The sequence below is a fragment of the Nerophis lumbriciformis genome, linkage group LG11 (assembly GCF_033978685.3).
Source record: "Nerophis lumbriciformis linkage group LG11, RoL_Nlum_v2.1, whole genome shotgun sequence".
In the NCBI taxonomy this organism is placed as follows: domain Eukaryota; kingdom Metazoa; phylum Chordata; class Actinopteri; order Syngnathiformes; family Syngnathidae; genus Nerophis; species Nerophis lumbriciformis.
In genome coordinates, this window is record NC_084558.2 from 30,182,102 (window position 1) to 30,205,029 (window position 22,928).

The 22,928-nt window shown below is 42.4% G+C and overlaps 1 protein-coding gene across 3 annotated transcripts in view; it reads left to right on the top strand.

Annotated features, from left to right (window-relative positions):
- Positions 1-653: 653 nt before the first annotated feature.
- Positions 654-22,928, top strand: part of shisa7b (shisa family member 7) — a 54,318-nt gene continuing 32,043 nt past the window's right edge. Inside the window, exon 1 of one of the 3 annotated variants that reach the window (XM_061966850.2) lies at positions 654-716. The gene's annotated coding sequence lies outside the window, so the exon portion shown is untranslated. Of the gene's footprint in view, positions 717-10,131; positions 10,318-22,928 lie in introns of those variants that run through there. The other 2 variants (XM_061966849.2, XM_061966851.2) reach the window with 2 other exon arrangements.

Consider the following 22,928-nt stretch of genomic DNA (forward strand, 5'->3'; position numbering starts at 1 on the left):
ATGCTCTTCATCACACCTGCGATTCTGTTGGTTTTTTTTTTTTACGTCCTCAGGGAACACTAGACCTCAACATGCCCCGCACCCCCACCCTCGCCTCCATCTTCCCCCACACACTCTCACCCCGAGTCAACCATGGGGGCTGTAGCGAGGGGCCAGCGGGGGGGCTTCATACGAGAGGAATGAGGCGCCATATGGTGTTGTTTTGCTCTTTGGAACAGTTGCTGCTTGCTTGACTTAGCAACACATTTCAAAGAACAGAACACACACACGTCCACTTTTGGTCTGATTCTGTATGAAGTTGACCCGAAATGGGTTTATTTGAGCGTGCTGCCATTGTTTCCTGCAGAAGGACACATCTTCTACCACCTGTGTCTCCTCAGGCAGACGCACATTGACCTCGGCCAGTGCTGCGTACGCTCCTACACGTCCCTTCCCCCGCCGCCCCCCAGGCCACCTTGACTCATCCCGTCTACTGACTGGACCGAGGTCTGGCAGTTCCACCCGGGGGGGGAGCGGCGCCAAACGCGCCCCCTCACCCGTGCCCTGCAGGAAGTGACGTCATGGCCAACAGGGAGGCCAGAAACATGTCAAAGTAAAGAAGCCCTGCGTGGAGACGACCACAGCTTGACCTTCCTTAGCAGCGTTCTCATCCTGGGCATCTTCCATGGTCCTTGAAGCAGCGTTGCCATGGCGTCACAGAACCATTGATGTCATTGGTGAGTCCTTGCGGCCATCAACGATTAATGATGGTTTTGAATGATATTCTATTTACACTGCCATTGATGAAAGTATCGATCTCTGGTCTTCTGAAGAATCTGCCGGAATCTTCTTAGAGTCCGTCAGAACTTCCTGGTGTCTTCGTCAGCTGATTGGTCGTCCTTAATTGTCGCTAGTTCTCCTCCATGCTTGCAGTAGACCAGTGTTTTTCAACCTTTTTTGAGCCAAGGCACATTTTTTTAATAAAAAAACAACAACGTAGGCACACCACCAGCAGAAAAGGTTAAAAAATTAAACTCCACCAGGTTGTCATTAGGGATGTCCGATAATGGCTTTTTGCCAAAGCCCTAAAGAAGCAGTCATGGAGGTTCCACACCAAATACATGATGTGGTTCCAGAGGCACGAAGAGCCCAAAACCGTCACGGACGAGTTTGAACAGGTCAGCATGTCTCGTCTGAGCGCACCTGCAAAAACATCTGGACTGTCCAAAGTAGAGATGTCCGAAAATGTTTTTTTGCCGATATTCCGATATTGTCCAACTCTTTAATTACCGATATGGATATCAACCGATATATACAGTCGTGGAATTAACACATTATTATGCCTAATTTGGACAACCAGGTATGGTGAAGATAAGGTACTTTTTAAAAAAATTAATAAAATAAGATAAATAAATTAAAAACATTTTCTTGAATAAAAAAAAAGTAAAACAATATAAAAACAGTTACATAGAAACTAGTAATTAATGAAAATGAGTAAAATTAACTGTTAAAGGTTAGTACTATTAGTGGACCAGCAGCACGCACAATCATGTGTGCTTACGGACTGTATCCCTTGCAGACTGTATTGATATATATTGATATATAATGTAGGAACCAGAATATTAATAACAGAAAGAAACAACCCTTTTGTGCGAATGAATGTGAATGGGGGTGGGAGTTTTTTTGGGTTGGTGCACTAATTGTAAGTGTATCTTGTGTTTTTTATGTTGATTTAATAAAAAAAAATAATAATAAAAAAAAAAAAACGATACCAATAATACAAAAAAACGATATCGATAATTTCCGATATTACATTTTAACGTATTCATCTATAGTTGTCATGCCTTATTTTGAGTTTGTTGTTGTTTCCTGTGTGTAGTGCTTTAGTTTCTGTCTTGCGCTGTTAATGTGGTTACCCTTCCTGTTTTGTTGGTGTTCTCCTGTAGCAGCGTCACGCCTTCCTTTGAGCGCTATTGCCCGCACCTGCTTTGTTTTCGCAATCAAGACTATTTAAGTTGTGCGTACGCTATCCTTCTTTGTGGGGACACTTTTGATTGTCATGTCATGTACGGATGTACTTTGTGGACGCCGTCTCCGCTCCACACGCTGTAAGTTTTTGCTGTCGTCCAGCATTCTGTTTTTGTTTACTGTATTTTTCGGACTATAAGTCGCAGTTTTTTTCATAGTTTGGCCGGGGGTGCGACTTGTACTCAGGAGCGACTTATGTGTGAAATTATTAACACATTACCGTAAAATATAAAATAATATTATTTAGCTCATTCACGTAAGAGACTAGACGTATAAGATTTCATGGGATTTAGCGATTAGGAGTGACAGATTGTTTGGTAAACGTATAGTATGTTCTATATGTTATAGTTATTTGAATGACTCTTACCATAATATGTTACGTTAACAAACCAGGCACGTTCTCAGTTGGTTATTTATGTGTCATATAACGTACACTTATTCAGCCTGTTGTTCACTATTCTTTATTTATTTTAAATTGCCTTTCAAATGTCTATTCTTGGTGTTGGGTTTTATCAAATACATTTCCCCCAAAAATGCGACTTATACTCCAGTGCGACTTATATATGTTTTTTCCCTTCTTTATTATGCATTTTCAGCCGGTGCGACTTATACTCCGAAAAATGCGGTACTTTGTAGCCAGTTCAGTTTTACTTTTGTTTTGCATAGCCATCCCTATGCCTCAGTGCCTTTTCCTAGCGGGACTTGCCTTTTGTTCATTTTTGGTTTAAGTGTTGCATACCTTTTACGTACCAAAAAAGGTTGAAAAACACTGCACTAGACAACGGCACATTATTATAATTATTGATTTGCAAAAAAATATTTTTTGGACCAATTAGGTGAAGTTGCATAATTTCCCAAGGCACACCAGACAATATCTCACGGCACGCTAGTGTGCCGCGGCACAGTCGTTGAAAAACACTGCAGTAGACATCCCACATGTTCACTAGTTGAGTTGCTTTTTGCTGCTCAAATCTTTGTTGCCGTAACAACCGGGATGGAGATGTTCTCGTTAATATTCAAAGGGCAACAAAATGCATTATGGCTAAAATCGAACATTGGCACGGGAAAAGAGGCTGGAAAAAGTGGTTCATTAATATTGGCGTGGTTTGCTGGTAATGTAGAGACTCGCTTCTTTCATAATATACATGTAGTGGTTCACTACTCTGATAGTATAGTAGTTTACCATGAATTGATTATCGTGGACCCCGACTTAAACAAGTTCAAAAACTTATCGGGTGCTACCATTTAGTGGTCAATTGTATGGAATAAGTACTGTACTGTGCAAATCTACTAATAAACGTTTCAATCAATCAATTAATTGCTGATAATGTGGTGGTTTGCTTCACTATAATATTGTAGTGGTTTACTGATAATAAGTGGTTCACTTCTCTGATAATACAGTAGTTCGCTGATAATGCAGGGGTTCGCTTCACTGATATAGTGGTTCGCTTTTCTGATAATGTAGTCGTTCACTGACACTGTAGTGGTTTGCTTCTCTGATAATATCATAGTTTGCTGATGATGTGATGGTTAGCTTCACTGTTTTAATAGTGGTTCACTGATAACATTGTGGTTTGGTTTACTTATATTATAGTGGTTCATCCATCCATCTTCTTCCGCTTATTCGAGGTCGGGTCGCGGGGGCAGCAACCTAAGCAGGGAAGCCCAAACTTCCCTCTCCCCAGACACTTCGTCCAGCTCCTCCCGGGGGATCCCGAGGCGTTCCTAGGCCAGCCGGGAGACATAGTCTTCCCAACGTGTCCTGGGTCTTCCCCGTGGCCTCCTACCAGTCGGGCGTGCCCAAAACACCTCCCTAGGGAGACGTTCGGGTAGCATCCTGAACCACCTCATCTGGCTCCTCTCGATGTGTATAGTGGTTCACTTCCTTGATAATATGGTAGTGCACTGATTTAGTGGTGATTTGCGTCACTGATATAGTGTTTCACTTCTCTGATAACAAAGTAGTTCGCTGATAATGTAGTGATTCGCTTCACTGATTTTAAAAGGGTTAAATGAAAATGTAGTGGTTTATTTTTTGATAGTATAGTAGTTTGCTGATAATGCAGTGGTTTGCTTCACTAATATTATAGTGGTTTACTGACAACGAGTGGTTCATTTCTCTGATAATATAGTCGTTCACTGATAATGTAGTGGCTCGCTTAACTGATAGTATAGTGGGTCACAGATTATGTAATGGTTTGCTTTGCCGAAAATGTAGTAGAGTGCTCATAATTTAATGGCTCGCTTCACTGATAATATAGTGTTTCACTGGTAATGTAGTGATTTACATCTCTGATAATATAATGATTTGCTGACAATGTACTGGTACACTTTAGGGGTTAATTTCCCTGAATGATCATGTAATGAAGTAGTTATCAAACAATGTAGTGGTTAACTTCTCTGATAATATAGTAGTTTGCTGATAATGTGGTGGTTCAATGTTAATGTTGTGGTTTGCTTTACTTATATTATAGTGGTTTACTTCTTTATTAATATAGTAGAACACTGATTTAGTGGTGATTCGCGTCACTGATATAATGTTTCACTTCTCTGATAACAAAGTAGTTCACTGTTTTTAAAGGGGTTCAATGAAAATGTAGTGGTTTATTTTTTGATAGTGTAGTAGTTTGCTGATAATGCAGTGGTTTGCTTCTCTGAAAACGTAGTAGTTTGCTCATAATATAGTGTCTCGCTTCACTGATAATATAGTGTTTCACTGGTAATGTAGTGATTCTCTGATCTCTGATAATATAATAATTTGCTGATAATGTGCTGGTTCACTATAGGGGTTAATTTCCCAGATTATCGGGGTCCACGTGTAATGAAGTGGTTATCAAACAATGTAGTGGTTTGTTTCACTGATATTATAGTGGTTCACTGATCATGTAGTGGTTAAGTTATCAGATAATATAGTAGTTTGCTGATAATGTAGTGGTTCATTGATAATGTTGTGGTTCTTTCTACTTATAGTGGTTCACTTCTTTATTAATATGGTAGAACACTGATTTAGTGGTGATTTGCGTCACTGATATAGTGTTTCAGTGCTCTGATAACAAAGTAGTTCACTGATAATGTAGTGATTCGCTTCACTGATTTTAAAGGGGTTCAATGAAAATGTAGTGGTTTCTTTTTTTATAGTATAGTAATTTGCTGATAATGCAGTGGTTTGCTTCTCTGAAAACGTAGTAGTTTGCTCATAATATAGTGGCTCGCTTCACTGATAATATAGTGTTTCACTGGTAATGTAGAGATTTACATCTCTGATAATATAATAATTTGCTGATAATGTGCTGGTTCACTGTAGGGGTTAATTTCCCAGATTATCGGGGTCCACATGTAATGAAGTGGTTATCAAACAATGTAGTGGTTTGTTTCACTGATATTATAGTGGTTCACTGATCATGTAGTGGTTAAGTTCTCTGATAATATAGTAGTTTGCTGTTAATGTAGTTGTTCACTGATAATGTTGTGGTTCGCTCTACTTATAATGGTTCACTTCTTTATTAATATGTTAGAACACTGATTTAGTGGTGATTCGCGTCACTGATATAGTGTTTCACTGCTCTGATAACAAAGTAGTTCACTGATAATGTAGTGATTCACTTCACTGATTTTAAAGGGGTTCAATGAAAATGTAGTGGTTTCTTTTTTGATAGTATAGTAATTTGCTGATAATGCAGTGGTTTGCTTCTCTGAAAATGTAGTAGTTTGCTCATAATATAGTGGCTCACTTCACTGATAATATAGTGTTTCACTAGAAATGTAGTGATTCACATCTCTGATAATATAATAATTTGCTGATAATGACAATAATTATAATGATAATGATAATTTCCCTGAATTATAGTGGTTCACTTGTAATGAAGTGGTTATCAAACAATGTAGTGGTTTGCTTAACTGATATTATAGTGGTTCACTAATAATGTCGTGGTTCGCTTTGCTTATATTATAGTGGTGCACCTCTTTGATAATATGGTAGTGCACCGATTTAATGGCGGTTTACGTCACAGATATAGCATTTCACTTCTCTGATAATGCAGTGGTTCACTTCACTGACATTATAGTGGATTACTGATAATGCAGTGGCTCACTTCACTGATAATATAGTAGTTTGCTTATTGTATTGTGGCTCACTGATAACATAGTGTTTCACTGATTAATGTAATTATCTCTTACTTTGCTGATAATGTACTGGTTCACTGACAGTGTAGGGATTAATTTCACTGAATTATAGTGGTTCACATGTAATGAAGTGGTTATCTAACCACGACATAGTGGTTCACTTCACTGATATTATAGTGGTTTACGGATAATGTAGAGGTTCACCTCCCTGATATTCATGTCACTAATACTATTGTGTTTCACGCAGTTTGCTTCTGTGATAACATAGTAGTTTGCAGATAATGTAGTGGTTCGCTGACAGTGTATGTGTTAATTTCACTTAACTGGTTGGTGGTTCACATGTGATGCAGTAGTTAGCTGACAATTAAGTCGTTTGCTGTTTGTTAATTAGCTTAATGATAATGTAGTGGTAGACGTAGCGCGTACAAAGTCAGGTTGGATAGCCCCTAAATGTGCAACTGAATATAAATAAGTAAAATGCTCATTTAGGCTGCATGTTGGCACAGAGGAACCTTTTGTGATGTTCAAACTGGATAAGATGATGATGATGGTTTTCTACGTTGAGAGCTGAAGCATATACTAGGCCAGGGGTCGGCAACCCAACATGTTGAAAGAGCCATATTTGACCAAAAATCGGGGTTTGGTGGTAGTGGGGGTGTATATTGTAGCGTCCCGAAAGAGTTAGTGCTGCAAGGGGTTCTGGGTATTTGTTCTGTTGTGTTTATGTTGTGTTACGGTGCGGATGTTCTCCCGAAATGTGTATGTCATTCTTGTTTGGTGTGGGTTCACAGTGTGGCGCATATTTGTAACAGTGTTAAAGTTGTCTATACGGCCACCCTCAGTGTGACCTGTATGGCTGTTGATCAAGTATGCATCGCATTCACTTATGTGTGTGTAAAAGCCGCATATATTATGTGAATGGGCCGGCATGCTGTTTGTATGGAGGAAAGCGTAAGTGACGACTGGTTGTAGAGGACGCTAAAGGCAGTGCCTTTAAGGAACACCCCCAATTTTGTCATCCGGTTGGAAATCGGGAGACATTCGGGAGAATGGTTGCCCCGGGAGATTTTTGGGGGGGGTACTGAAATTCTGGAGTCTCCCGGGAAAATCGGGAGGGTTGGCAAGTATGAATATACCTGAAATACTAGGCATAATGATGCATTGTGTACATACAGCTAGCATAAATAGCATGTTAGAATTGATTAGTTTGCAGTCATGCACTGACCAAATATGTCTGATTAGCACTCCACACAAGGCAATAACATCAACAAAGCTCACTTTTGTGGATTCACGCACAGTATAAAACGTTTGATGGACAAATAGAGACAAAGAAGGAGCCGTTTGTGGCTCGAAAGCCGCAGCATGTTGTCGACCCCCGTCCGAGGTGGACTGATTTGCATCTTTGACTACAAACACAATGCCAAGCTCAAAAAGCTAAGCCATAGAGCAGTGCCTCTCAATCTGTAGTATGCGTACCATGGTCTCCATGTAGGGGTACGCCAAAGAATCCCTTCATTAAATACTCAAACGCAGTGTTACTGTTCAAACTGTGTGCACAGTGGCCATTTCTTTTTAAAATATACTTGTTAAATAAAACGTCTGCCTTGTTTCTAATGAATACTTAGGTCTACTACGCTAATGTATTTTAACGTTGGTCAGTTTGGTTGGTACTTAGAGAGCCGAGTGTTTTCTGAGGTGATACTTTGTGAAAGAAGTTTGAGGACCTAGAGGCACTATAATCATGATAAATATTACAACACGTCAAAGAGGCAGCAAGCTTTGCTGGGTTCCCCCAAAGACAGAACAAAAAGCTTCATTAAGTCGTTAGATGCAAAAGCGGCAGTTGTCATGGCGATTGATGACAGTGACAGTCCCCATCTTTCTCCTGTCATTCATCACACAGCAGGCAGGCCTTTAATTAATTACACAATTAATTATTGCAGGTGAGATTTTAATACATCACCAACAGATCTCTTAATGACTAATCCAGCATAATGCAAACACTATTTGGCTGTTTTTTAATAGAATAGCATAGAATAGAATAGAAAGTACTTTATTGATCCTTGGGGGAAATTCAGCACCACAGTTCGCTCACAATGGACAAGAATAATAATAAATAATATAATATATATATATATATATATATATATATATATATATATATATATATATATATATATATATACTACATATACTTTACATTTAAGTGCAGTCAGGAAGGAACATATGCATTATACAGTGATGGCTGTCGGTATGAAGGACCTCCTGTGTCATTCCGTGTTGCATTTTGGGAGTCTGAGCCTTCCACTGAAAGTGCTCATTCTCCCCGCAAGGTCCGAGTGTAGTGGGTGGGAGGTGTTGTCCGTAATGGCTGGGAGTTTTGCTAGACTTCTCCTCTCTGACACCACCGCCAGAGTCTAGCTCCACTCCCACCACGTTACTGGCCTTCTCTACCAACTTGTCCAGTCTGTTTGCATCCCTCGCTCTCAGCCCGCTGCCCCAGCAGGCCACGCACGGCGTACAAGAAGGCGCCCGCCACCACCGACTCGTAGAACATCTTCAACATCTTTGTACAGACGTTGAAGGATCCTCGCCTCCTGAGGAAGTAGAGGCGGCTATGTCCCTTCTTGTAGAGTGCCTCAGCGTGTTTTGACCTATTCAGCTTGTTGTCGATGTGTACTCCGAGGTATTTATAATCCTCAACCATGTCCACATCGACCCCCCTGATGGAAACAGGGGTCGCCGGAGTACTCCTCCTTCCCAGGTCCACAACCAGCTCCTTGGTCTTCATCACATTAAGCTGGAGGTGGTTCTTTCCACACCATGTGACAAAGTCCTCCACCAGTGCCCTGTATTCCTCATCATCACCATCCTCAATACACCCCACTATCACAGAGTCATCAGAAAACTTCTGAAGGTGGCAGGACTCTGACTGATAGTGGAAATCGGTGGTGTAGATGGTGAAGAGGAAGGGGGAGAGGACTGTGCCCTGTGGGGCCCCGGTGTTGCTGACCAGCTTGTCAGACACACAGTCCTGCAGTCGCACGTACTGTGGTCTGTCAGTCAGGTAATCAACAACCCAGGACACCAAGGGGGTCTCCACCTGCATCGTCTCCAACTTCACAGCCGGGCCGTATGGTATTAAAAGCACTGGAGAAGTACAAAAACATGACCCTCACACTGCTCGCAGGCTTGTCTAGGTGGGTGTGGGCTCGGTTCAGCAGGTAGATGACTGCGTCCTCCACTCCCAGTCGGGGCTGGTAGGCGAATTGGAGTGGGTCCAGGTGGGGCTTGACTGTAGGGCGGAGTTGTTCCAGGACCAACCTCTCCATGGTCTTCATTATATGGGAGGTTGGAGCCACCGGCCTGTAGTCCTTAAACGTGCTGGGTCTCGTGCACTTGGGGATGGGGACCACGCATGAGGTTTTCCACAGTGTGGGGACTTTCTGCTGTAGTAAGACAAAACCTGATTCAAATAAGTACTTTTTATCGTGTTCGACTACAGACTGAAATTAGAAATATTTTCTCTCTCAACATTCACAAGATGATGGTAAAGAACACAAAATACATGGAAATAAGCATTTTATCATACGAATGTGTAAAGATCAATACAATAACGTTTTAGCAGTGTATGTAGCTTGTCGCTAACAATGCTAACAGCTAGCTGCTATTAGTGATAAAAACACTTGTTACACGGGTATTGGACGAGTGATGTACAAAGTGGATGTTTAAAATTACACTTAGACTTACACTTAGTTAATGATGTGTTTTATTGTCAACATTTGCTAAAACTACACAAAGTGTTTTGGCGCATTAATATTTACAAGCAAGCGGCACCGGAACGACGTCTTATCCAATCAGCTGGCAGATCGAGGATAGCTCGCCGCTGATTGGCTGACTGGCCTGGCTTGAAGACGGCTGCTCGTCGTTCCTCGGAGGCGGTCAGAGAGGAAGCGACGCCCGGCAGGAGCGTCACACTGAGCCCGCTCAGGTCCGCCGACACGTCCCGGACCGCCAAAATCGGCTCCTTTTTTTTTTTTTTAATATACGTTCTTTGTCTTCATTTATTTCTTTACTTTTGTTGCTTTTTGTACCTGGGCTCGAGGCGCGTGCGAGGCGCCACTGCGGCTGTGAAGTGTCACGTGACCCTCCTTTATGAACCACGAGCCACACACCGCAAGGCGACAGGTGCGTTTTTTTTAAAATCATTTCTGCTTGATTGACTGCTGTCACTCGCACCTGCGTGAAGTGTCAGCGCGTGGGAGCCCACAGCCGAGTTTAGTTTAGCATAGCATGTGTTTTGATGTTTGGGGGGGAGGGGTGAGGAGGAGGGGGGGGGGGGGGGGGGGGGGTGCAATGGTGCTGATGCTGAGGATGCTGCAGTGTTGGCGCCACACGAGCACGCTCTTCCGTGCACAGCGACGCCTCGGCACAATGCAACACCCTCCCCCCATCGTGTCTCCACGCCGTAGTGTGTGCGTGAGACTGTGCGTGTGCATGAGTTTTGAGCCCGCGCGATTGTGTACGTGCGTGCGCATGCACCAGTAGACAACAGACGGGCACGCACGCACACAATAACGGCTCTGTGAATGCACCATGCTGCTGGCCTTTAAACATACGCTAACTGCTAGGTGCGTGTGTGAGGTGGTCGCGGTGAACACGTCCACCTGCCTGCATGATGCCGTGCACTTGAACGCATCACAGTACATGATGATGTCACAGGTTTACACACACATGTGCCGTTCAATGAAGCTGCAACCACACACACGATGTCAGTATGTTTTGCTGTAAAATCATTATTATTGTTTATTCCACACAAATCACAGAACAGAATTGCAGCTGCAGTGGCGTCATAGCGTGGCTTGAAGATCATAGCACTCACCAAACGACCTCTGATGTCAGCAATTTACTGCACTCCTCGCAGCTAATATGCTGTGTGTGTCTGGGGATTGCTATGATATGTTGTGATGTATTATTTACCGTGGTGGTGGCATCATCTCTCACGTTGTCATCTAAAATGACATCAGCAAAAAAAGTTTATCTGCATTCATGAAAGCTGTCAGTGTTTCACTTCCTCTTTGTCATGAAGCAACAGGAGGCAGTAATTAATTTTTTTAGTTGGCTCAATATGGATCCTTTTAACTCTTCTACAAGCTTCTTTTATTTTGGTAGTAAACTCTTTGGTAGCCCTACTTATATTTTGGTAGTCATCCTTTTGTAGTTACTACGGGATGGCAATGACGACTCTCAATTTTAATTCCGATTTTTGGAGTTACGTTTCGATTCAGAATCGATTCTCGATTCAAAAACGATTCTTCCAATATTTTATTTGGTTTAAATATTATAATAGAACCTTTTCAATATAGGTTTCAAAAACTTTTCTTGGCTACTGATGTTTTGACATATACGCCCAGCGAGTAAGCGTAGAGTTGGCCTGAAAAAACTATTTTTAAAAGTGATTCTTAAAAAAAAAAATTAAAGTTAGTGCCTTTATCTTTTTTTTTTTAATTGATTCTTGAAAATGATGAATCATTTTAGAATCAAAATTAATAAGAATTGCAATTTTCATGTGACTCGATTTTCTTTTGGGCATCCCAAGGAGTCACCCTTTTATTTTGATGGTGAAGCTTTTTGGTAAAGATCACCTTTCTTTTATTTTGGTAGTGACTCCTTGTATTTTGGTAATCAGTCTCCCTTGATTTTTTTATTTTGGTAATCACCCTTTTACTTTGGTAGTTAACATCTTTGTTAGTCACTCTTTTATCCATCAATCCATTTTCTACCGCTTGTCCTGTTCGGGGTCGCGGGAGTGCTGGAGCCTATCTCAGCTGCATTCGGGCGGAAAGCGTTTTGGTGGTTAACCTTTTTAGTAGTCATCCTTTTATTTTGGTAGCGACCCTTGTATTTTAGTAGTCAGTTTCCATTCTTTTATCCAGGTAATCAACCTTATATTTTGATTGTCACCCATCTGTTATTTTGATGACAATCCTTTTATCGTGGTAGTCAACCTTTTATTTTGATGGTCAGTCTTTTACTTTGTTAGGCACTCTTTTTTTGCTGTCACCCTCCTTTTATTTTTGTAATTACCCTTTTAACTTGGTAGTCATCTTTTTAAATTTGGTTTATTTTGGTAGTCAACCTCTGAGGTAGTCACCTCACCCGTTTTTTGTATGACCCTTTTTTCCAGTAGTCAGTCTCCCTGTTTGTAATCAACCTTTTATTTTGGTTGTCACCTTTTTATTTTGATGGTCATATTTTTTTATTGTGGTATGGTGTACCCCGCCTTCCGCCCGAATGCAGCTGAGATAGGCTCCAGCACCCCCCGCGACTCCGAAAGGGACTAGCGGTAGAAAATGGATGGATGGATGGGTATTTAACCTTTGATTTTAATGGTCATCCTTTTATTTTGGTAGTCACACTTCTTTGCTGATGACACTTTAATCTTGGTCATCATCTTATTTAGTGGTCACCCTCCTTTTATTTTGGTGGTCACCCTTTTTAACTTTGTTGTCATCCTTTACTTTTGCTAGTCTCCTTTTTATTTTGAAAGTCATCCAAAAGACGGCATCATTCACCCTTTTATTTTTTTATAGTTGTCCTTCACACTTTTTTATTCTGTCTGTCACTCTTCCTGTATTTTGGTAGTCATGATGTGCGAGGAGCCCAGGCGTTGGTGATGATGATGATGATGATGATGAATGGTCCCACTTGGAAGCGCCTCCTTGTGGCCGGCATGCACCCACGGTTGAGTCGAGTCAACGAGCGCACGCCCCCTCTGTGTGGGTGGGTCAAGTGCATTGTGGGAAATGCTGGGAACACCTGAGTCAAGTAGCTGGCAGCGTCAGTCTCAGGAGGCTGCGTTCTGATTGGCTGTCAGTGTTTAGTGCGGACATAAAACTATTTTTATTCTCAATTAAGATGATTTGTTGTGGTTACATCACAACAGTTATCTTGACAACCACACCAGCCATCATCAGGACGGCAGACCTTTCATCGTCCACTGCGTCTTCATGTTTTTGTCAAGTCCACCAATCAACACGCTGCACTTGTGTCTAGCTCCGCCCCTTCGCGCTAACCACAACAGTGTTGCTGGTGGAGGCAGGCGGGTCTAAAAGTGTTCCTGACTATAGTTGGGTGCGAGGGAGGTGTGGCCTTCAGCCAGCAAATATTGGGTAGAGACGGAATGGCGGAACGGTTTCTTCTGAGATGTGAAGGAATAATTATCACCTCCAGCCGACCGGGAACCTCGTGATAGAAGTTCCCACGGGCTGCCACAGAGGAAAGGAAACGTGTGAGACGTGTTGCAGCGTTTCACAGCGTCTCAGGGAGACATACGGCGTGATGGACAACAGTCACATGACAACACACACACACAACATCCTGCTGATGTGATGGCGTCACCTCAAGAAGAGCACAAGTCCTAACGATTTGATAGCACGAGAGGCGACGTTCTCGTCTTTGGGACAGGATGCTAAGTGAGGACACGTCCTAAAGTGGGACATTTGGACCACCACCAAGGAGTGACAGCCCCTTGTGGACCACATCCAACTAGAGTGAAGAGTCCAGGACAAATTAAGTGATGCTGGGATCAGGTTGTTTTTCTCCACATTTGTTTATTATAAATGTTCAGATGAATCCACATATATGCAAAAATTAGTTTTATATATACCAAGAAAGCACAGCCTATTTATTAGTCTTATTAAGTCAACGTCCCTCCGACTCATGTCGACATAAGCCTTTGTTGACATAACCAAAACTAAACATTTCCTGCGCTTTACTTGTGACTAAGGCCAGAAATTGTACATGCTTTCTGTGATGAGGTGGTGACTTGTCCAGGGTGTACCCCGCCTACCGCCCGAATGCAGCTGAGATAGGCTCCAGCGATCCCCCGCGACCATACTTGCCAACCTTGAGAATTCGGGAGATGGGGGTGGGAGAGGGGGGGGGGTATATATTTTCAAGTATTTATTATATATACATATATATACAGTATATATAAATAATCCGTTCATGAATGAGTATATCCGTTCGGCACCGTGTTCAATGGAGAAGTCTGATCTCCAAAATTTGCAGGCAGCATACCCCTTCCCCTTCGAGCTGTCCTGGATGAACTGAAATTATTTTTTCCAATCATTTTGGAACTTGCAAGCGTACTTCTTCTTCTTACTCGTCGTTGCCATGTCTCTTCTTCGTTCTTCTGCTTCGTCTCTGTTATGTTTTTGGACATTACTACTTGCCGTAGTTTTGAAGCAATGCATGATGGGAATCCGGATGTTGTGTGTCAGTGTTTTAACGTGCCGGCTGGAATAAACACACGCTGAGAAATAGCTCTGTTCCTGCCTACTTTAAGGGTTATAGATAAACCTATGGATAACGGAGACATATATAACAGTCTCCTTTTCAGGTGAGAGAGGACGCTAAAGGCAGTGCCTTTAAGGCACGCCCCCAATATTGTTGTCTGGGTGGAAATCGGGAGAATGGTTGCCTCTGGAGATTTTCCGGAGGGGCACTGAAATTCGGGAGTCTCCCGGGAAAATCGGGAGGGTTGGCAAGTATGCCCGCGACCCCGAAAGGGACAAGCTTTCATACGTGCACAAATCTCTCTTCCAGTGGCTAAAAATCTAAAAAAATTGCTATTAGTTGCTGTGGTACAAGCCTGGTTAAAGTTAAAGTACCACTGATAGTCACACACACACACTAGGTGTGGTGAAATTACCCTCTGCATTTGACCCATCCCCTTGTTCCACACCCCTGGGAGGTGAGGGGAGCAGCGAGCAGCAGCGGTGGCTGCGCTCGGGAATAATTTTGGTGATTTAACCCCCAATTCCAACCCTTGATGCTGAGTGCCAAGCAGGGAGCTGAAAATGGGTGAAAGCATGGCGATATTGAGCAAGGCCTGCTCAGTGGCCTTGTGGTTAGAGTGTCCGCCCTAGGTCGTGAGTTCAAACCCCGGCCGAGTCATACCAAAGACTATAAAAATGGGACCCATTACCTCCACTCAGCATCAAGGTTTGCAATTGGGGGTTAAATCACCAAAATGATTCCTGAGCGCGGCCACCGCTGCACCCCTCACCTCCCAGGGGGGTGGAACAAGGGGATGGGTCAAATGCAGAGGGTAATTTCACCACACCTAGTGTGTGTGACTATCAGTGGTCTGAGTCTCTGGTGTGACTCGGCGGGAGGTTTGAACTCACGACCTACCGATCTCAGGGCGGCCACTCCAACCACAAGGCCACTGAGCAGGCCTTTCTTAATATCGCCATGCTTTTATTTTTAGGCTTACGTTGCACTGACCGGGAACCCACTGTGTTACGCAGCTGTGTAACTAGAGAGTACTTACGTCGCTGTTTAACAATAACGATGACGCAACAAATCGGGGTGGCGAGAATGCTACATTGCGTTGAGGACGCGTTTGTTGTCGTCACATTTGCGGGACACAGCGAGAATGTGTCATCAACAGGCATTATCACGATATAACGATCGTATTAAAAGATCTATTTTCGGCCAAATTTTTATCATTTATATCGCCTGTGTCATGCAACCCTACTAACAGCACTGCAACACGTGTCGACAGAAACTGACCCGTTTTTCATAGAAATTAAACCTTTGGGTGTCAAAGTTTAATGTCGACATGGAATGGAATTTTATTGTCAGTGCACTTAAAATAAAATAAAATTTTCGGTACAAACCCGTTCAAGATCAGACATACATCATCCAGGGTATACAGAACAGAAACACTACTGGAGGACAGAGTAAAACAACTTGCACTGAGCCTATTCTATAAAATCCGCTACACCTCCCTGATACCGAAGTACATGTCAAACTACTTCCTTAACGTAAATGACCGCCATAACCACAACACCAGAGGGAGCTCCACTAACCACGTTAAACCCAGATTCCGATCTAACAAAGGTCTTAACTGATTTTCTTTCTATGCCACATTAATGTGGAATGCACTCCCAACAGGTGTAAAAGAAAGGGCATCTCTATCCTCCTTCAAAACCGCAATAAAAGAACACCTCCAGGCAACTTCAACCCTAAACTAACACCCTCCCTTCTACATCATACCTCTTCGGATTGTAAATAATCAAATGTAAACAATCAAATGTAGACACTTTTTCTTATACTTTCTGATCTCTCTCTCTCTGTGTCCACTACCTGCTGTACATATCCTACCAAGTCAGTCTTACACTGTTCCAATGTCCATTTCTCTGATGATGCAATTGTTGATGACTGAAGTGTTGATACCAACCAATCCTAACCCCCCCCCCCCCCCCCCCCCCCCCCCCGTCCATATCCCACACCCCGGATTGTAAATAATGTAAATAATTAATTGTATATACTCTGATGATTATCTTGTGTGATGACTGTATTATGATGATAGTATATATCTGTATCATGAATCAATGAACCCCGACTTAAACAAGTTGAAAAACTTATTCGGGTGTTACCATTTAGTGGTCAATTGTACGGAATATGTACTTCACTGTGCAATCTACCAATAAAAGTTTCAATCAATCAATCAAAAATGGGTCGCCATGTGGGCGACGCCCCGTAAAAGGTGGGATCAGGTAAATGCGGGGATTCGGGGGAGGATGAGTAAAAAAAAAGTTGATCCCAGACTAAGCTCTTATGGGGGGGTTCAGTTTGGCCCCAGGAGAAACACTCTCGCCAAGAGATACGTAAAGGGAGGGAGTGTGACCGCCTTCGCCAAGAGCCAGAAAGAAAATGCATAAGCACTTTACCATTTATGTCATTATCCACTTCAGCTGTGTTTTTTTAGTCTTGAGGAGAAATTGTGAGTGTGACCGTGACTTGGTCAACATAAGCGGGTTGCACAGTCACAATTCTACTGTTTTTTTTGCTAAAATAAATAGCTGCTAGTTGCCCAGCTGAGATCAATACATGGTCAGAAGTATTGGGACACACCCGGAAAGTAAAGTGTCTATCCTGTGTTGCAGGGAGACTTTGGAGTGTCTCAGAGCATTTTTGTGAGGTCATAGGTCATTTGTTGCGGTTCTTCCACACCAAACTCATCCAAGCACGGTCGTCTTTCTGGATAAGACAAAGCACTGTGGGGTTGTGTTGTCGTTACGATGATGGCTCAGCCTGCTCAATACCAGCTTTTTTTTTATTCTCATGAGAGCTAATGGAGGACTCCACATAACCCCCCAACCCCCACCCCACGCCTCCACGCCCACACACTCATGTTGAAAAGCGAGGCCGCATTGATGGATTTGTGTTCCTAAAGCGTTTGGTGACCTTTTAACGCCACGGTTCACAGCGCCACCGCAGACACACGGCGGCGGCCGCCGCGCACCCTTATGCGCGCTGGCGCGTTTCCTAGCACGCTTCACAGGAAGAGGGAAGGCTTTGAGAGGCAAGATGGAGGACGCCAGCGGAGTCATGATGCAACCTCAGCTGAGGGGTTATAGAGGCGATCCAACGCGATGCGGGCAACAACAGGAGAAGCATTGCCTCTCGTCAGTGCTGCAGTCCTACAGCCACGCTTCAGCCCCCGCAACACCAGGCAGTGTGTGTGTGTGTGTGTGTGTGTGTGTGTGTGTGTGTGTGTGTGTGCTGCACTAACCCACTCGCCATGAGGGAACTTTGAAGCTCATGTGTTCCTGGGAGCGTGAATACTGCATATATATTGAATATGTGTGCGTATATTCCAACGTTCAACTGGAGTAATTAACGGTTGTCACTGCAATGCAATGTTGGAGGCAAGCAATAAATGCTGCCGTCCAACGGGAGCTGACGATACTCTTGATAGATGAGCGTAGCTGGAGGAGTTACCATGGCAACCTGAGCTGGGACCGTGGGCACACAATAAGGTTGACACACAATCGGACAGAGGGAAGCTAACTGGGATTTGATGCGTGTGATATTTGTGTCATGTTGTGTCGTCGCGACGCTTTGAAGGCGCGGAGACTTCAGGCCCAACTGTTGTGCTGCCTGAACGGGCTGCTGTAGAAAACAACAAACTCGTCAAGATGGTAACAATGTTGATATGTTGTTTGTTATGTTGCTTTTTGACGCCTGTTCCTCTCAGACGTCAGCAGGCTGTTGAGGTTTTACCGTGATCCAGGAAATAGTCCCTGCCGACCACTCAAGACGTTTCCTGAATACCCTGAGTAATGAATGAATGAATGACTGAGAGTGACACACACACTCACCTGGGGCCTTCCTTGCCTTCCGCCTCCTGTCAGTCTGTGTGTGCATGAAGACATTGTGTGTGTCCACATAGAACCAGAAGAGTACAAACTTTTACCATGACTTTCATATACAGTATTACTGTTTACCTTTCATGTCAACAATCTAAATAGTCTTGTCCTATTTACCTTGTTTACATTACAGCATGCCATTTGTGGATTTTTTTTTTTTAGTCTTTATTACTTTCTGTTCCCAGTGTGCAGGACCCCCTTCTTCAATGCTGCCCTGTACACATGCCAGAATCCGACCTGTATGACGCTGGCTACCCTTGTCATTGCAAATATCAAAATAACACTGACATTTGTTTTGTTAAGGTTTTTAAGTGATTCTTTTTTTATTGGCCTCCCCCCACCCCAAAAAAAAAAACATCCAAAAAAAAAAATATATTGATGTGGTATTGTCAGATATGATATAATTGATATATAATTGAGATATATTGGTATTGACATTTGCCAGGATTATGTAGACGTGTTCCCCTCAACAAGTAAAATTGATAAAGAAAGGTCATGTTAAAAGTGATGATGGAAAGTTAACTATAGAGTTTAAAATGGATTATTGTAAAAATTAGGGGTGTGAATCTTTGGGCTCCAAACAATTCCGATCCAATTTGGATTCCTGAGGTGACGATTCGATTCAGACTCAATTCCCGATTCAAACTGATTCTCGCAATGTATTATTTGGTGTAATAATTATAATTAAACGTTTTCAAAACCAGTTGCAGGTTAGAAAAGCTCCTTCCCTTTGCATGGAGATGGCCTAAAACATATTTTTAATAATGTAATATTATGAAAATTGATATGTTTTTTATTTTAAATTTATTTTTGATAATTATGAATCCATCCATCCATCCTTTTTTTTTTACCGCGTGTCCCTTTCGGGGTGGCGGGGGGTGCTGGAGCCTATCTCAGCTGCATTTGGGCGGTAGGCGGGGTACACCCTGGACAAGTCGAATCGATAAATAATAATCGTGATGAATAAGAATTGCGATTCAGATGGGAATACATTTTTTGTGCACCCCTAGAGTATAAATAGATCATGTTAAAAAATATGAATACATGTTAACTAGAGTATAAAATAGATTATGGTAAAAATTATGAACAAATGTTCAAAAGAGCGTAGTATATAAGAATTATTATTATTATTATTATAGAAACATTTATTCAAATTATTATTACTGTAATATAATCAATTTTAATAATAGCTCCAATTACTTTAACTATAAGTATACTGTACTACTATTCGTATGCACTATTTAACATACTACTAATAATTAGTATTGTCTATGAGCTAGTAGCTTCCATTGTACCATACCACCATCATTTGTATCACTGTGTACCTTTTTCAATCAATCTATCAATCAATGTTTATTTATATAACCCTAAATCACAAGTGTCTCAAAGGGCTGCACAAGCCACAACGACATCCTTGGTACAGAGCCCACATAAGGGCAAGGAAAAACTCACCCCAGTGGGACTATGAGAAACCTTGGAGAGGACCGCATATGTGGGTAACCCCTCCTCCCCCTCTAGGGTAGACCGAATGCAATGGATGTCGAGTGGGTCTGACATAATATTGTGAGAGTCCAGTCCATAGTGGATCCAACATAATAGTAAGAGTCCAGTCCATAGTGGGGCCAGCAGGAAACCATCCCGAGCGAAGACGGGTCAGCAGCGCAGAGATGTTCACAACCGATGCACAGGCGAGCGGTCCACCCCGGGTCCCGACTCTGGACAGCCAGCACTTCATCCATGGCCACCGGACCTGTGTGTTTCCCCCTCCACAAGGGAGAGGGGGGAGCAGAGGAGAAAGGAAAAGAAACGGCAGATCAACTGGTCTAAAAAAGGGGGGCTATTTAAAGGCTAGAGTATACAAATGAGTTTTAAGATGGGACTTAAATGCTTCTACTGAGGTAGCATCTCTAACTGTTACCGGGAGGGTATTCCATAGTACTGGAGCCCGAATAGAAAACGCTCTATGGATCGCAGACTTTTTTTGGGCTCTGGGAATCACTAATAAGCCAGAGTTCTTTGAACGCAGATTTCTTGCCGGGACATATGGTACAATACAATCGGCAAGATAGGATGGAGCCAAACCGTGTAGTATTTTATACATAAGTAGTAAAACCTTAAAGTCACATCTTAAGTGCACAGGAAGCCAGTGCAGGTGAGCCAGTATAGGCGTAATATGATCAAACTTTCTTGTTCTTGTCAAAAGTCTAGCAGCCGCATTTTGTACCAACTGTAAACTTTTAATGCTAGACATAGGGAGACCCGAAAATAATACGTTACAGTAATCAAGACGAGACGTAACGAACGCATGAATAATGATCTCAGCGTCGCTAGTGGACAAAATGGAACAAATTGTAGCGATATTACGGAGATGAAAGAAGGCCGTTTTAGTAACACTCTTAAGGTGTGACTCAAAGGAGAGAGTTGGGTCGAAGATAATACCCAGATTCTTTACAGAGTCGCCTTGTGTAATTGTTTGGTTGTCAAATGTTAAGGTGGTATTATTAAATAAATGTCGGTGTCGAGCAGGACCGATAATCAGCATTTCATTTTTCTTGGCGTTTTTGCTACTATAGGGTATTCTTCTGGCCTCTTAAAGACCAATATCATACTTTTGAGAGAATATTCTTTAAAACATGTCCGTATCTGTCTTGTACCAATATTTTTGAGAGTGTACGGTGGGGGATATTAATAAAATATGAATTGGTGAGATTTGAAACAAGGTGGTAAGGGCTGGGTGACATCACTGCTCAGAAAATGTATTTCAGAAATACTTTAAAATCCTTAAAGCAGTAGTTTTTCAGCCTTCATAAAATATTTTCATAACTTTTGGGGTGATACATGGACTTACAACTAGTTAAATGACACCTCTGTCATGGCTTGAGTGAGTCGGTTTCACTTTTCCTGGCACTTACAAGTTTGTGTAGGGTGGTAGGAACCCTGCCACACAAAAAACTACAAATGTGCTGACCTGCTTTACAGCATACGTCACTTCCCCTTTCACCATTCATTAAAAAGACAAAAGTTGATGCAAACGCCTTCATGCGGGCAGAAAACAAAAAGAAGTGCCATCATGGAAAGAAAAAAAATGTAAAAAGAAAAAATAATAATTAAATTGTTATATGTATCCAGTGATTATACTATAAAGTTATTTTCCATTTAACTTCACCAGTTTTAGATTATTTTTATTCAAAATCGCTGAATTTTCACATTTGCCGTTCAAATACTGAGAAGAGACTTGCGGTGAGTCAGCAGCCAGTGGAGGCACGTCACTGAGTTGAGCCTCACCATGGATTGCGCAATGACTCGGCTAACTGCTGGCCTGCTGTGCAGTGAGACCGTATTGCTATATGAATTATATTATACATTTCCATAGTTTAGTTAGCTGAGGTATATAATGTACAGTGTATTTTGTCAACATCTGTATGTATGTAACGTATTTCTTGTGCTGAGCAATCATAAAACGGCTGCGAAGACGCACTGTGTGAAGCTCGCAGTAATCCCGCCTCCTGGTGGTAGAGGGCGCTAGTGATCCCAGAGATCATTCTTGCGACTACTCGGCTGCAGAAGAAGTGACAACAAGCAGCAACAGTTAGCAGCGATCATTTATTTTTTCCTCTTGCCTGGACTTTTAACATGGAGGATTACATAGCTAAAATAAAACCGTTTTCTAAACTGGACTTTCAATTGAAGCATGAGGTAATAATTAAAGGAAGATCTCCATCGAGACAGAGAGACTTTTAAAACTGAAGAAAGATAAGGAGGACTTCTATAAACAAGTTATCAATGTTTTTGTTCAAAAGGAGCAGCGCATGGACTTCATTTATAAGTAAAGGTAAGACCATAATAACGTTGTTTTTTTAAATTAAATGTGCTTTTTTCTATGCTACAGTTTGTATGTGTAAAGTTAAAGTTAAGTTAAAGTACCAATGATTGTCACACACACTAGGTGTGGTGATTTTTGTCCTCTGCATTTGACCCATCCCCTTGATCACCCCCTGGGAGGTGAGGGGAGCAGTGGGCAGCAGCGGCGCCGCGCCCAGGAATCATTTTTGGTGATTTAACCCCCAATTCCAACCCTTGATGCTGAGTGCCAAGCAGGGAAGAATGCTGGTATGAGCTTTTAAACATAACCCGTTAACTGCTGCCAATCAAATGGTGAATAAGATACTCTTTAGGGTTCATATGTTTGTAAATCTGACTGTGATGAAGTCAGTGCCTCACCAGCCATGAACCTCACCGCACGTCACTGGTCAGGATAAACATTGGCCCGGCTTTCAATCACTGGCGTGAGCTCAAAAATGAGGAGGGATATCAGACCAATGCTGCCTTGGCTCTGTTCCTGCTAAACTAGTAAGTGACTTTCGATGCTCAAATCAAAATGATAATGCTAATGTTAGCTATCGGGAATGTGCGTGGTAGCAACAAATAGCCACCGGCTTGATAGTTTCACATTACTTCCTTCTTTGCTTCCGACCTGATACATTCGTCATGTTCGTAGCGCAATCCAAGGGGCGGGTGTGGGAGGCACCAGGTGCTAAGCACAAATAATTATGAATATTTTTTCCAACATCC